Source organism: Equus quagga, chromosome 2 (assembly GCF_021613505.1).
Source record: "Equus quagga isolate Etosha38 chromosome 2, UCLA_HA_Equagga_1.0, whole genome shotgun sequence".
Lineage (NCBI taxonomy): Eukaryota > Metazoa > Chordata > Mammalia > Perissodactyla > Equidae > Equus > Equus quagga.
The window spans coordinates 18501956-18514636 of record NC_060268.1 but is presented as its reverse complement, the minus strand read 5'-3'; the positions used below and the strand labels follow the sequence as shown (position 1 = coordinate 18514636).

The window sequence follows — 12681 nt, the reverse complement described above, 5'->3', positions numbered from 1 at the left end:
TGGGCTTCATCGTCTTGAATTAAATGACAGACAGACATCTGGACACCAGATTTAAAAGGAAAACAATAAAGTATAACATGGGCCATGACTCATGATAAACTTGGAGCCTAAAAACCAATGGCCCACCAGGAAAACACTTTTGTCTCTTTCACTTTGTAAAAATAATCAGTGAATTGGAATTATATCAGCCTTCATCATTGTTTTCTAGGGGAAGACAGGAAAGAAACTGGTCTAACAAGAATTACTCTATGAGGTTAGAACCACATTTCTTCCAGCCTAGTACGCTGCCTCTGATTGGGACTCCTGTGGAGCATCACTTAGGAAGAAAAAGTGATTCTTCTAGTTATCTAGTCTACAAAGCATCTTAGTCACCCAGAATACAATGTGACACTCACCTTTCTGAAAATTATATTTTCGGCCTATACAATTAACAGTTCATTATTCGTTAAATTCAATACCTTACACTTCCCACTCATTCTTATAACTTCCCATATTTCTTTCTTTCATCTTAGCGTTTTCTTCCCAAAAAGAGCTTAGTGAAATCTGCCAAACTAATGGAAGCATTTGCATTTCACCAGAGAGTTAATCCTCACACTTAACCTACCCTGGTCATTATGGTTCCTGAGAGATGGATCTTTCTACCAAAAATGTTAATCAAGTAAGTAGCTGATAAAGAAAAAATGTGAATTAACTCCCTAACTTCTGCAACCAGCAAGTCCCGAATCAGGTGGCTTTGACTCTATTGTTTGGTCTATGTCAGCCTGTAGGGACCTGAAAATACAGACTGTCACAGGAATCCAGAGGTCACCTGGAACAAAGATCAGAATGCATCAGAATCTTTCTCATTATCAGGTAAAGAGAAATGATTTCTACAGTCTTTTGATAATCTAGAATTGTCTCTCTCTCATACTGATATTCCAAGTATTTGCCTGCATGGAAGGGCTGTGGAGTCAAACACCTAAGAATTCTTTGACTGGAGAAAGCAAACGCAGTGGCACACAGTTAAGAGCTGTCTCTGTCTACCCACCTTGCTTTAGCTAGGATACCCCAGGAAACACAGTACTTAGCACCATTTCAAATTCCAAGCATGTGTTCTCAGAGAGCTTTTGAAAGTATAGTTCTCTCCGTGAACTGTGTATTGGGCATGTGCTGTAAAACATCCATTCACATGATTTACTCACTGGTGAGTAAAGTGCACCTTCCATTCTCGCTGCTGTGAAGTCACACAGCAAAAATGGAGGACAAGGGGTGAAGGGAGAGCTTATGTGCTACTGTAAGCATGCCGCAGCATTACGTTTCCCCAGACACTGCAGGGAATAAATACATGGTATTAATTCACTCATTCTGCTTTGAATTCTATAATTAGGAAGGTAGGAGTACAGTAACTCAACAAAAGGTCTGGTTTGTGCCCAAATGGGCCCCAGCAGTGAACCACATGCCTAATGGGGAGGGAAGTACTGCCAGAGGAGAAACTAGAAGGGTCTGAAGGGACTGGAATATGTGAAGATGAAAAAATTGTTCTGCTGAATGCAGCATACAATCACAAGTCTGACTATAGCCACAGGACCCAGGGGCCCTGAGTAAGCACAGCAAGATAATGACAAGTACCTCCAAGAGAAAACAGTTTAGGATATAAAGAGGGAATTAGAGGGGGTATGTGTGTGTGCATAAATATGTGTGTGTGAGTATTTGTGTGTTTATAAATATATTTTGTGGCTCCTGGTAGCAGAAAACAGAAATAATTAACTATTAAATGTTGGAACCTGTAGTTAAATGTTGGGAAGCTGTTCTTACTGAGAAAATAGGCCCATCATCAGTGTTTGAGAGCTCCATTCTACTTGTCATTGTTTCTGGGCCTCTTAAAACATCCTTTTTATTAATCAAGTCTCATAGAATCCAGCATTAACTGTACCATCCAAAATGCCTTTCATTAAACTCATTTTTAAAAGAGATTCTAAAGTGTTTTTATTTTTCACAAAGTTCTCTTTGTTGGCCATGTTCCTCACATGTATGTATCAATCATTCATTGATCTGTTCATTCACCAAATATTCCCAAAGGAATTACTCTTAGCAATTACTCAGGAAATAAATAAGTCAATGATAAAGCCGTGGGCCTGAAAAGCTCCCAATCTACTTACAAAGTCAAAACAGGTGCATGAACGTGCGCGCGCACACACACACACACACACACACACACACACACACACACACACACACATAATGACCAAATGCACCATTTTGAATCTTTGACCTTTATCCCACTCAAAGAAAAAAATGGTTTCTTCAGCACTTCTGAAATATAACCAGCTAGGGTACTAGTGACTATCCCCAGTGGTCCGATCTATTTCATGTCAATTGTGTTGCACGATACTAGCGACAAGAATTCTTTTCTCTTATATTGTGCCCAAAGTTGTCTTTTTATATCTTACCCACATTAATCCTATTTATGTAATGATGCAATGGAGAACTTGACTCGACTCTATATGGCCACTCTTCAAGTCTTGGGGATGGTGATTTGCTTTAACCTCACCCTCTACAGTTCCTTCACACTCCTCAGTCTTCCTGTGCACCTTTCTTTTAATGTTCATGAGCTGTTTTCCAATGTCCTTGTTCATTATTGACCAGAATGCTCCTCATAATTAACTGCCAACTTGATTAGTACACACAGACATTATTTCTACAGCCTAGGACTGAGGAATTTCCTTTTTAAAAAATAGTTATTTTTTAATAACTATTTTTTAATAATCTCCATTTTATATAAAAGGAAAAGCGGAAGCTTCAAAAGGTCATGTAAATTGCTCAAAGTCAGACACCTCCTAGCTGAAGTCGAAACCCAGGGGGACCGGCTCCAAAGCCCACGCTCTTAAACCCGGTGGCATACAGCAGCCAGATCATACCACTGACTCATTATTACTAACTGATAATAATGTCAAAATTAATTAAACTTTAAATTTTTTCCAATCATGAACATTAAATTCTTCTTACTTATGTTTCCACTGCACTTTTATCCACGGAGATATATATATATTATGTACCTAAATGTAACAGGGAGATAAATACATCTTTTGACTTTAGCTCAATATTTCAGCCAAGACCATTCTGAATGTCAGTGCTCCCCTCCTATTATAGGGACTAATCCTCTTGGCTTTCTACTCCTTCCAAACTGAATAAGGCTATCTGCTATGTCTTAATCAAATTATTAGGAACTTTTTTCAGGATAAGGCTTTAACACAGGGCTTGAAGATCTGTCATAGATCACACCCCCAAGTGCCACGCCCATTAATTACTCTTCGGGCAGGCTGGTAAATAAGCAACGTTTCGTCCCAGGAGTATCCTGTTCAGTCCACATGTTACCATTTTCTCCAAAGGCTACTGTGGGAGATTTTTTCAAATGTTTTATTATAGTTAAGACACATCAATCCTTGGTATTACTCATTCTACCAATCTGCCAATCCTATTTTTAAAAAATGCAATTATTCTGGAGTAATCGATTCTAAGCAGATTAATATTGATTTTTAGTCATTTCCTTCTAAGTACCAGGATTTGTTTTCTAAATGTTTGTAAACTACCCATTCAGTCATTCATTCCAGGATTTTGTCAAGGATAAATGTTAAGCTTCTTGTTGAGTGGTTTCAGAATCCATTCTTTCCCCCTGAATTTAGAAATTCAGAGCACACTGGTCTGTCTTAAGTATCCAGGTATGTCTCTCATTTTATCCACGATTTATTCAAAATAACTTACAATGGCTCTAAGAGCACCTCTGTTAGCACCTTCAATATGCAGTATGTCCAGTTCTGAACATTTGTCATATTTTAGAACTGCCAATGAGTGTCCTCTTTTGATAGCAATACTCCCAGCAAAGACTGCTATGGGTAATGCACCAAGCATACAGGATCCAAACTAAGAGAAGGGGGAAATCAGCAGCAAAGGAGAAAAAAGACTAGCAAAACTGGAGTAGCCACATCAGTCCGAAAGAGAGAGACACTAGGCAGGAAAAAAAGTCCAAATGAGATCTCAACTCCAGTTCCAAAGCTCAAATTTAGACTCAGAATTCTGATCTAGAGGGAATGTGGTAGGGCACGCCTTTGGGCCTGCTGGCCGCGGGGAGGGAGAGATAGATACAAAACAGATATAAACAAAGCAAAGGAGAAAGGCGACATGGTCTGGCTGTGGGAAACAGGAATTAAGGAAGAGGACTGCAGCAGCGGAGAGTCAGAAGGAACGGCGGCATGCGGGCACAGCAGCAAAATAGGCTGCTTATGCCCAAGGAAGAAGGGTAGAAAAATGCAGAAACTCCAGGTTCCCTGGAGCCCATGAGGAATCTGGAGCCCCATGAGAAACAGATCTCTGGGGCAGTAAGAACACCTCAGAAATTCCTGGTACCCTGTACCTCCTTCCATAGATATACCAAAAGTATATATCCAAACAGCTGCCTTTCAGGAGGTGAGGTTAATTGCAACACAGTGCTGGTCGCTCCGTGGTTTCAGGCAATAAGCACATGCCATTTTCAACAGCTGGCATTGGGCTAGGGCCAAAGCTGTGCAGGAAGGCAGAACCCTCTATTCTCTCAGGTTATAGTTGTTGTTTCACACCTTCCTCCCCTCATTCCCCTAGTTTGAAGATTTTGTTCCCTCTCTCTCCCTGAAGAAATCAGGAGCAAGACAGGCGGTGGTTAGTTCCTCCTTCTCTTTGCAGTAAATATGATGCCAACTTTTTCAGAGAATGGTGGGACTATTTTCTGATTGTACTGCCCATTTCTTCTGTGAGGGAGCCTTTCTAACATTATTCTGAGAGTTCTGTTCTTTTGTTCATCCTTGAGCTCAGTCCCTGCCTTCCATATTATTAGTAAGTTATTTCAAACCCAAGCTCTCTGAACACCTTGCACAGCCACGTTAGGGCAATGGGGAAGTCGTTCCTTTTCCTTTCTTAGTGGAAATTTTTAAACAATTGTATGGTTCAAATTCTTAGTTTCAAAGAATCTTCTATCCCCTCATAAGCAAAGACTTCTGCTTTCTAAAATGTCTCCGGCCACGAATTCACACTCACGGTTCCTATAAACTAAAAAAAAGAAAATCGGTTTTATGAAGTCTACCGTTTCTTTTTTGCTACAATAAATTCTTGGCTAACACAGTTACTTTCCCGCTAACTTCCTGCACAGCACTCTCTCTTGTTGCCCCATCAGTTGAGAAACTAAAATGTTGGGAAAGTGAAGACAAAATTTTATCAAACGTTCTATTTTACCAGAATGGGAGTTTCAGCAGATGTTAAAATAGCCGCAGTTCCGTGGAGGCTGCTTGCCAGGTGCACAAGAATATCTGCCCCAAAACAAAATTCAATGGTACATGCAGGTGCTGACGGGTTTTAGTTTTAACATGAAAAGAAACATTCCATCAGAGTGGCAACTGTACGGATTCCATTTTCTTCTGGTATCAAAATTCAGCATTATCTTTGAAATGGTGGAAACTATACGGCAGCCATTCTCCATTTCAAAGCAGACACCACGTGTATGGACACGACAGGTCCTGTGTCTGCAGAAGGGATGTGTGCACGTGCCATTGCTTATGGCTAAACTAATGACATCCAAATCTTGGAGAAAATCCTACAAAAAATGGAACTGGACATATTTAAATCCGTAATAGGTTCCTCAGGTCACACCTTTGTCATCTTCCACTTGCCATCTTTTACTATTTCATGACATGCCCGTCTCCCTCCTCTCCCCACACTGGATTTTAGCTCCTTTAAGGTCACACAGATTGTGTATTCATTTTTGCACATACGTTTCATAAATATTTAAAATAAAATGCATCATTTAATGCATTACAAAAATGCTTGCTAAATAGCACTTGGTAGATTGAATATATTAATTAGAAATTTAAATGGCCATTTTCTCAGCTCTAAATTTTAATATCCACATTATGTGCATATGGTTTGTATACGTTGGCTAAAAATATTCCTGGATGGTAGGACATCACAACTCTACAAAATGTAACAGATCACAGGACCAGTGACTTCTGTCAGAAAATCAGAATAATGCTAAGACTGTCTGCAATACGGATCATATTTATTTTACAATGGTTATTTTGCAGAAGAGAAATGACCTGTGAAACCCTGAAGCTGAGCTGTTTTGTTCAGACACAGTACTTTTCACTTTTATTTTTTCCACACTGTCTTCTATGCACCCACAAATTATTCAGGTACAAATTTTCAAATTAGAAATCCGATCAGAACTATCATTCTAGTGATGGTGCCATCACCTGCAACCACTGAGCTTCTTGCCTTCAAGGTCGTGTTTTCTTTTTCCCCTTTCCCTTCTGCCTCACTGCCTGCCACAGCGTAGTGCTCAGTACTTCTCCCTTTGGTTGGCTTCATGCTGATGGTAAGTTGTGTATTTATTTTAAAAATCCTTTTGCAACCCTTCACATTCCAGCTCTCAACCCAGCAAGCTGTTGCCCGGCAACACTAACTGGGCTGCTCCTCTCAGAGGCTGCAAACAAGGCCTCTGGAAACCATCGTCTCACTCCTTCCTGAGTCGAGTCCCGTGGTCCAAAAGAAGTGCAAGACCTTTAGAGACTCAAGTCGGTGCCTTTGCTTTTCCAGGTCTTTCCTCTGTAGAAGGTTATTCTATCAATGGTTACTTCTTTGCTCTACATCCAATTTCCTTTCCTCTTGAAGACTAGAAACACAATCTTAGAAATTATGAATTGTTTAAACACCGCACACAGCAACCCCCAAACGGATGCCAAACTCATTCAAAATTTAAAGCAGAAATCAAAATATATTTATATTATTCTAATGATGTTCAGGGTGGAATTTTTGTTTTGTTTTCATTGCACATTAAAATCCTTGGGTGAGGTTTTTTGTTTCCCAGGTTTTTATAAACGCTGATACTCAAGCCAAAGGTCAAGGGGACATCTTTAGGGGAGGGGCCTCCAGGTGGTGGTTGTTTCAGAAGCGCCTCAGGTGTTGCTACTGAGTGCAGCCAGGGGTGAGGATGGCTATGCCAAGCAGTGCAGACTTTTACATGCACGTGAATAATCCCAGGATCGTAAACTGAAGATTCTGATTCCGTAGGGTCCTGATTCTGGGGTGGGACCTGAGAGTCTGTATTTTAATGGCTCCCAAGTGGTGCCTCAGACCACATTTTGAACAGCAATGGGCTAGAGGTATGAGAACACTGAAAGTAGTCAATAACTGGTTTCATATTGCCCCAAAGACCCTGGCTAGATGCACGTCAACAAAGAGAACGCTCCCGGTCCTCAGCCCCATTTTGGTCAGTAGTCTGGAAGGAAGACAGAGACGGGCTTCAGGACAGCTTCCGCTCAGAGGACGCCGGCAGGAAGAGCAAACAAGTTGGACGACACAAACAAGTTCCAAAATAACTACAGTCTAGAGCTAGGGGCCACACTGGCAGGACAGCATTTAACAGGGACAAATGAAACTAGTCCGTCAGTTAGGTCCCACCTCTCCACCCCCCAAAAAAGGTCCAAGCGTAGAATTGGAAAACCTGCCTCGTCAACAACATGATGAGGAAGAACTCAGGCTTCTGCATCCACAGCAAACTTAACATGAGTCTACTTATGGGCCCCAAATCAACTGTTATTTTATGCCATGCTAAAAAAATGTTTTCTTTATAACGAGGGAAGTGGTGGCTTTACTCTTAACCAGACTCACTGAACTTTCAGTTAGAACAGTTTTGGGATTTGATTTCAAAAGAACATAAACAAAGAGGAGAGTGTTTGGACCAGAGTGAACAGGAGGCTGAGGGAAAAACTGATCGCTCAGGAGAAGGGAAGGGTCAGGGGTGCCATGATGGCTGCTTTCAAATCTCTGAGACGAGCCTTTATTTGGAAAAAGGAGTGGGCTTGTTCTACTATTGGGTATAAACACACAGACATTTTTGCTCATTGTCCAAATGTCAAATTAAGAAAAAAGCAGGGCTCCTCATGAAATTGTATATTTTTCAACACTGGAGCAATTTAAAAATATTCTGGATAACTGCTCACTGGATTGGTACTGTGGAGCAGACTAGGAGTTAGATAAGATTTTTTTATTTTTATTTTTTTTTTTTTTTGGTGAGGAAGATTGGCCCTGAGCTAACATCTGTTGCCAATCTTCCTCTTTTTGCTTGAGGAAGACTGTTGGTGAGCTAACATCCATGCCAGTCTTCCTCTATTTTGTAGGTGGGATGCTGCCACAGCACGGGTTGATGATCAGTGTGTAGGTCTGCACCCAGGATCCGAACCCATGAACCCCAGGCCACTAAAGTGGAGCACATGAACTTAACCACTACACCAACAGGCTGGCCCCTAGATAAGACTTTTAACATCCTGTATTTTGAAATATTATTCTGTGTTGTCACTGTGGAAGAAAGCAAATTCACAGAATATTTAACCTTTGCTCTTCCGCTACCCGCCTCCACAATATTCGGATATGTATTCATATATCCATATGAATGTACTTCACATATATTCATATATTCATATTTCAAGTCAAATATGATATATACGTTTAGAAATGAAATTAATTTTATTGTTAGAATATATAGGAATATTTCAGTTTTGGGGGCAAATAAACAGGCAATTTTTGAGCGCTTATAATGCCAACATTCTTAGTAAAACTTCTTCTAAGCTATTTGTCTCTACAAGTTATCATTTATTAGAGAAAATTCTATTAATTCTATTTTACTTGCTATCAAAATAAATCATTCCTTTCCCAGTGGGACATCTTTTCAGATATGACTTCATTTGAATTTTGAAATATACATGTATAAATACACATATACACATATATTTAAAAATTCACTCTACTGGTAGATTTTTAAAATCGTTATATGCCTTTGGTTCATAATTTTAAAGTTACTGAACAAAATGCGTATTTAAAAAAAAATTAAACGGAAGTAATTTAAGAATTTCAAGTAGAGATTGTTTAAAATGTTAAAGCCCAGTGGAAGTTCTGACCCACTTAATTCACTTTAGTTTATCAGGAGGAATGGAATTTCCCAGCACGTAGTCAAGCCTTTTCAGCAGTTCACTGGCTAGTCCGCTCGCTCTCCTCCTTGCGGTTATGGCTGACAATCGTGCTAATATGTTGACAAATAATCTCTTCATTAATATTCAGCAGGCTTGCTGGATCTGCAAGTCTCATAAACTGTTACAAACACAGTTTAATTATTAAAATGACAATTGTCTTTCTTTTGTTCCTCATACCATTGGACTTCTGGGTCTCATCTATGCGAGGCTTATTTTCAATGGGGTTATTTTTTGTTTTGAACAATACGTAGTGAAAGAGGGACCTACAGCTGGTTCCTTTTGATGGCAAAGTGCTACTTCCAACTTAAGTGTTTAGCGTTCTGGAACACTGTGGGATTCTGAAAACATACCATGTGGCATTGGTGCTAGGCTTTTATTTAGCTTTGCTTTGTGTTTGTAGCGGCTGTATTTTTCATCTCCAATTTCTGAGGGAGAAAACACACTTGTGACCAATTTTATTTGAATTTACCACGTTGAATGGCAAAGATTCCTTTTAAAATAAAATTTAGACGCTTTGATGAATTTACTGGTATGTTAGGATAGCTGTTCTGTGCCCGGAGATGCCATATATTCTACACTGTACATAAATGTTAGCAGAGGATTGAGACCAACTAGAAGAAGAAACTATAGCTGTGCTTATCGGGGAAAGCAAGAGGCAGAAACACCATCACTGAGGCTGTCAGAACACACAAGTGGAAAAAACCTGTTTCCCAGTGCACCATCACGATTTGATTATTCTGAACTAAAGACAAGTGATAGGATTAATGCAAGGGCATTTCCTTCTTTTTCTTTTTATATATGGTATCTCAAGTTTTCGTGTCTGATCTTAATTCTTGCTAATACCAACTAACCATGTGACTCTGAAGCTGAGCAGTAACAACCCAGCAGGTGACCTGAGATTAGGTGCTTCTCCAGACTTCACCTGTGAACACAGAAAATGATCTGTGTCTGCGGGGGGGCAGGGGCTCGTTGTGAGACAATTTCCGAGAGGTTGCCTCTGTGTTGATTACTGCCTGCTTGCCTCCCTAATGGCACATAAAGGAATATCAAAACTCAGAAGGAAGAAAATAGTCATTTCTCTGGTGATCTTCATGGTCTATTACTAACCTTCCTCAAATTTACCGTGTGTCTCTAATTGAACACATCAATTCGATCTGATGATGGCAATGCTCTTTTCCTCTAACGAATGCTTTCCTTTCGCTGCAAGTCTGGCGTCATTCTCCCAGTAAGACGACTTGCACGGAAGCAAGTTATATCTCAATTTACCAGCTATACGATCCACGTCACTCGGTACCTATGTCGCTTCTTTTCTTCCACTAAGAATAAACTCTTGGGAAAATAAAAGCAGTATAATAAAGTCATATATAAAGAATAATAATTTAAGATGTGTGTTATTTTGAGCAACTGAAGGAATGTAGGAAAAGAGGATTTGACTTTTGCACTTGAAAATTCTCCTTTGTGGGGGCATAGATGGGTTTAGAGACTGAAAATTACATCTTGTTTATCTTCTCAGCCACGACGCAAGGACTGGCATTATAGAAAAGGAAAGACAACCTTCTAGCTCTTCGGTGAATAACACTCATACATAAAATATTATATATATTGTTTGTATATTTAAAATTTTAGACAACTTTTAGACCAGGCATGGAAGAACTATACTTATACAAAAGGTTGTACTCCATATATTTATGGAAACTTCTTTGCCTCCAGGTACTTTCATTCATTTTTATTATTTTTTATGAAATGTCATATGCACCTGGCAAAAGATCTAACTCTATCAGTGAGAAGAGTTCGGAATGAAAAATAGAAACCTCACACCTCATTATTAGACCTGCTCCCCAGAGATCCGCTCTCTTTTAACTATTTAAAAAAATCTCTTCTGATGACCTTTAAATCAGTGCTACTCAAAATGTGGGCCGTGAATCATTCTCACTCTGAACTGTTTATTGGTCTCTGATGAGCTAAGTATAGAAAGTGAGATGAAGTCTTCAGAAACTTTTACAGGAATTTGACATTGCTGTCACATTCTTATTATATTTTACAAAATACTGGTCCTTATGTTTGGAAATTAAAATAAAATAAGACTGGTCTTTTATCACAGTTTGAGAAGAACCAGCTTACAAAACAAAACAGATTCCCTTCCATTAAGGACAATGAACCATTTCATTTCAATTTTCTCTGCCTTACTGTCCTCCTCTTTTCCCCAATTAATTTAGTTACATTAGGTTAAGGTACTGGCCACTTTTGTAATTTAGAACAGTGCCTGGCACACAATGTGTTACATGTACATATATGTAACATTTATTCAAAAGTATTAACTCACGGGGCTGGCCCCGTGGCTGAGTGGTTAAGTTCGCGCGCTCCGCTGCAGGCGGCCCAGTGTTTCGTTGGTTCGAATCCTGGGTGCGGACATGGCACTGCTCATCAAACCACGCTGAGGCGGCATCCCACATGCCACAACTAGAAGGACCCACAACGAAGAATATACAACTATGTACTGGGGGGCTTTGGGGAGAAAAAAGGAAAAAATAAAATCTTTAAAAAAAAAAAAAAGTATTAACTCACGATTAAATCATGCATTAAATCATAAACGTAAACTTATATTAACTCAGTCCATTCACCTAGGCAGAACCCCATTTAAGGGCTCTTACAGCTCTCTCTCTTTTTTTGGAAGATTGGCCCTGAGCTAACATTTGTTGCCAGTCTGTCTTTATTTTTTTTCTCCCCAAAGCTCCAGTACGTAGTTATACATCCTAGTTGTAGGTCATTCTGGTTCTTCTATGTGGGCTGCTGCCACAGCATGGCTTGATGAACGGTGAGTAGGTCCACGCTTTGGATCCAAACTGGTGAACCCTGGGCCACCGAGGCAGACCACACAAACTTAACCACTCGGCCATGGGGCTGGCCCCCTCTTACAGCTCTCTTCACCTCTTCTCTGTCCTCCCCCTCCCCAGTGCTGGAGAAGTTTCATTATTTACATTCTTTTGCATAATTATAATGAGGTCAGACATGCTTGGTCTGAAGGTTATATAAAATTTAAAATTAACAAGCAATATGTGGAATAATTTATATACAACTATTATAAACTGATGAGCTAAAGGATTATAACACATATTCCCTATTGCCTATAACCTATAACCTCAAAGTTGTAAACCTTTGCCCACTCAAAAGAGAATTTTCAGGTGTTAAAAGGATACTCTTTTCCTACATTTCTCTAATTGCTCAAAATGATGACACACATGTTAGTTGCTTCTTTATTATACAACTTTTGTATTTCCTGGAGTTTACATATGTTTTTCTTCTTGACAAAAGAAGCTTGTGTTTCTTTTTCTATTCTTACTATATTCATGGCAATCTATACTGAAATACATTTGACATTTCGAACAAATTACATGTCCTGATATTAAATATTTGATAAAGGAGATGATGTGGATGCAAAATGATGTTAGGAATGAGAGAGGAACTTTATAATTTATCTAAATTTGAATATTAGAAACTTAGAATTTTTTTAGAGCACTGTCAGCTGTCGCAGTTCTCAGGGGACTAGGGCTCTCGAGCACCGTTTTTGAAATTGTGATCCATGGGCTTCTATTCTCAGCGTAGGATGGCAGTTTACGTGGATGGAACCTGGGAATCTCCATTTTTAACTAGC

General features: G+C 39.5%; 1 protein-coding gene across 1 annotated transcript in view; it reads right to left on the bottom strand.

Annotated features, from left to right (window-relative positions):
• The window catches only part of PRKD1 (protein kinase D1), a 288114-nt gene that overhangs the window by 2306 nt on the left and 273127 nt on the right, over nucleotides 1-12681 (bottom strand). The gene's annotated exons all lie outside the window — the stretch shown is intronic.